This window comes from Hoplias malabaricus, chromosome 2 (genome assembly GCF_029633855.1).
Source record: "Hoplias malabaricus isolate fHopMal1 chromosome 2, fHopMal1.hap1, whole genome shotgun sequence".
Classification (NCBI taxonomy): Eukaryota; Metazoa; Chordata; class Actinopteri; order Characiformes; family Erythrinidae; genus Hoplias; species Hoplias malabaricus.
This window is the reverse complement of record NC_089801.1, coordinates 25,276,789-25,281,361: the sequence shown is the minus strand read 5'-3', so window position 1 is coordinate 25,281,361 and position 4,573 is coordinate 25,276,789.

The following is a 4,573-nucleotide window of genomic DNA, read 5'->3' as shown; positions in this document are numbered from 1 at the left end:
AAGCTGATTGAAGGAGCGCCGTCTTCCTGTTGCTATAGTAATAGTGAACACTGCCCCCTATTTTAGACGCGTTTCCTGGTTGCTGTTGCCATGGGATTTGCAGCGCGCTCTCTCGAGCGCCCTCTCGCGGTGGTCTGAGCAGACTCTCTCTCAGTCTGCAGTGACACTCCTCTGAAAAAAAAAGTTTCTTCCCTCATTCAAAACAAGTTCTCAGCTTTTGACTGATAGGAGTTTATGTACACTGTGATATTAGACGATTCAGACCGGCAGTGTTGCAATACTGCCCCTGAGTATTGCATTGCCTGAGTATTTTGGTACCTATCTTTCAGTCTACCTATCTCTATATCTCTGTACTCTCTCTTCATCTTTTTTTTAATGCACTTAACCTATCAGTGATTTTAATCTTGTGGCTGATGGCTGAACAGTGTATGTATATATATTCATGAATTCATCTTCTGTCACCACGATCTCGTAGTGGTGACAGAAGACGAATTCATGAATATATAATATACACACAGATCAGCCACAAGATTAAAACCACTGATATGGAATCTCCTTGGCACCTGTCAAGGGATGTGATATATAAGGCAGCGAGTGAACAAACAGTTTTTGGAGTTGCTGTTTTGGAAGTGATAAAAATGAACAAGCACAATGATTGTGAATATTTTATGATGATGCTTATAATATTTTGGTCAGAACATCTCCAGCATTTTAGGCCTTATAAACTGCTCTCCTAATGCAGTAGTTAGTACCTAGCAAAAGTGGTCAAAGCAAGTACAACAGGTGGACAAGTGACAGGTTCACAGGTGCCCAAGGCTCTCTGATGTGTGAGAGAGCCAAGAGGTCGCCATGGGCACATAGCCCCATAAGCAGCAAGCTGTGTTGTTACAACTTTCTGTCATAGCTAGCATTAACATTTTCACCAATGTGTGCAGCAGTAGCTCTTCTGTGATTGGAACAAACCTTCCTCGCACATCAGTGAGCCTTGAGTGCCCATGAACTTTGAGTCCACTGGTTGTCCTTTCTTTGAACACGCTTAGTGTTTAATAATGAATGAATACCAGGAACACACTAGAAGACCTGCCGTTTGAGAGATGCTTTAATGAAAACATTATGACCATCACTCTTTGTCTCTTGTCAAAGTCAATTAGATAATTATGCCTGCTCCTTTTTTACTGCTTCAAACACATTACCTTCGAAAACTGACTGGCCACATGCTGCCTAATATATTCCACCCCTTAAAATTTGCCATGGTAATGATATAATCTATGTTATTCACTTTAAATGTCAAATATTTTTTATCTTGTGGCTAATCTGTGTGTGTGTGTGTGTGTGTGTATGTGATCAGACATAACATTATGCCTACCTCCTTGTTGCTATACTCACTGCCCATTCTATCAGCTTCACTGACAATAGAGCAGCACTTTGAATTCTAAGGTTAGATTAGTACATCCATTCCCTGTATACTATGTTTGCTCACTTTCACCCTGTTCCTCTGTGGTCAAGAGTTGGTGGTGGTGTGTTAGTGTGTGTCGCATTGGTATGAGTGGATCAGACACAGCAGTGCTGCCTCACAGAAACAACAAATTATACTAGAACAAATAAAACTAAAAATTGGGGGCAAAAGCCTACTGCCTTGGGATTGTTTACATTGCAGTCCTTAAGCCAGTATTAATTACTCATGCAGTCTGGAACACCAACACATTTCTGATCATTTTTCTAGATTTTAACTCATTTTGAATTAGGGGAGAGTGGGGTAAAATGCACCCTCCCCTGAATCTTGGCAATATTTATCATTGCGTGATCATACATTTTGCAACCACCCATCATTTATGCCAGAGTGTGAACATCAGAAGCCCATGGGAGGGTGGAAAAAATGGGTTCTTTCTTTCTTTCTTTCTTTCTTTCTTTTCTTCTCAAAATGACAGCTATGAGGTAAAGTCAGTGAAATTCTATGAGATAAACTGACGTGCTGAAGAAGCTACCTCAACTTCAAAAGTGCAAAGAGGGAGCAACAACTCATATTTCACCGCAACCTTGATAAATGGAATGTTGAATAGTCATTTGCTCTGGTCTTCCAGCTGTAGCTGTTGGTTTGTTCACCAAAGTTTGTTCCCAAAAGTGACGGTTCCCAAAAGGACGGTTTTGTATTGAAAATATATCATACTAATATTAATTTGTGAGGTCATAAAGATCCCTGAGCATTTCCTTGAAAAATATAGGGGTGTTATATTGCATCATCAAGGTGGAGTCTACACTTTGGTGGTGGCTAAGACATCTCCTTAATCTCCAAAAATGTGAAGTTCTTTGGGTGGCTTAAAAACGCACTATACAAGCCTAACTATCATTAATTCATTTATTAATTCATAATAACTTCAGAAGATTCAGGCAATGTGGAGACATCTATGTGTGTAAAGGGCAAGGCTGAACAACAGAAACTCTGTGATGCATATGCCCATGCTGGATCAGGAATATTTGGACAAACCATTGTCAGTGAACAGCGTTGGTGCCACATCCAGTGATTAAACATCATTATGATTCAGTGTGGATTTCAGCACCAGCACAGAATTTGTCTCTGATGGCCACATACAGTGGTGCAGCTGAAGACAGGTCCAGAGGAATTATGGAAAAGAACATATTTCTTAAAAACTAGATCAATTACGGTCTTCGGTCTCCAAATATTTATTAAATGTTGTTAAAAGGAAAGGTGATGTAACACAATGGTAACCCTACCCCGTTCTCACTTTTGGAACATGATGTAGGTACCAAATTTGGAATGAGGCTATATTTACAAAAACAAAATCATAAAACATCAACTATCATGTGGCTGCACTGTTTCCAACTGGACACAGGTCACACAGAATATGGTAATCACTGCAGTTTTATGTATTAGCATTTCACATAGTGTTCTATATAATTTAGTTAATTATATTTATTTTTTAAATGTGTTTTCTGTTTTACTTGATACTGAAAATAAATAAATAAAAGTATATTATTAAAAAAGTATAAATGAGCATCACTGGCACAGTTCTGTATACTGTTCATTCCAAATCATGTCTATTGACAATACCTTTGCCAAGTTATCAATATTTAATTAGAGCTTTTTTATTTGAGACATTCTGAATGTTACATTTATTTTAACCACATTCTCAAGTCTATGCAGCAGTCTCTGTCATTTTTGACTCAGATCACCATTTTTGGACAAATCTGAAATTCGAAACACTATCTGTGTTTGTCTTTGTTTAGAGCTCAAAATAAAGTGTGTACATTCCATTTGTCCTAATAATTCCATGCAAAGGAGGCTGCACAGGCTAATTTTATGTCTTAAAGGAGACTCCAGATATCAGGGAGTGTTGACAAGAAAATGTAGCCCCTTATTCCTTCCTATACAGGAGTGGTGATAGTACAGAGGTATGAGTGAAACTATCTTGTCAAGTAAAACAAATACATTTAACAATATTTTGTAAGTTGGTGTGTCATACAGTAACTATTGAGTAGCAGCTGGCCTTTCACAAAGAAATTTTTTTTTTAATTTTAATTGGAACAAGAAGTTTGATGATTCACAGAAACTCAGTTGAGTTGTAAAAAGAAAATGTCCTTTGACATATGAGTGTTGAAATGAGTTATTTTAACTAAGATGTATGTAAGAGAAACACTTCTCTTTTAAATGTAATACCCATTTTAATTTTGATAGTAGAAAATTTATATTGCAAATTCTGTTATATAGAAAAAAACATAGTTCATTTGCTACAAATAATGCAGTATTCCCTTGACTATAAGTTTGATTATTAAAAATCTCTTTATTCCATGTTTTGTGTTTGATGAATAAATTGCAAGAGATTTAATCAACTGGAATTCCTTTAACCTACATCTTGTGATTTGTAGGGAAACGACGGAAACTGATTACATGCCATCTGAAAAGGAATGTATTCAGTATCTGTATTGTTATCTTGATTTGAATCTGAAGCAGAAATGATGCTATACGCCAGAAATATGTGTGGCCCATTGTATTGTCTTCTTTATTTCATTGTCTCTAGGTTAGGTTTTAAATCATAAACTTATCATCTGACCAGAAAATTTTAAAACAATGAACTATGCCAATGATTTTTCATTAACTTCCATCAGATGTGCTGCACAATGTATTTAATCTATTATGATATTTCGTAAGTATTTATGGGCACTGGTACACTCTCAGAAATAAAAGGTACTGCACAGGTATATTATTGTCACTACAGGTACAAACAGTGGTTTTACAGTCCAGTTGTGTTCCTAAAGATACATTACACTGTTTTCTCCAGAAGGAGAGGTGAATATTTGTAAACTTAAATTATAGAAGTGTGTAAAATAAAACAGGAAATTACACATTTTGGAGATTAAATGATACATATGAAATTACATATACAATGTAATTTTAATACCTATATTTACTATAGAATATGCCACTGTTATGTTACCTGACTAAATGTACTGAATGTCGAAGGTACCACCACTGTGACAAATAATTTCTGTAGATGTAATATAGATATGTGCATTAGAAATATAGGATATTTGCATCAGCCCATAATTTGCATAA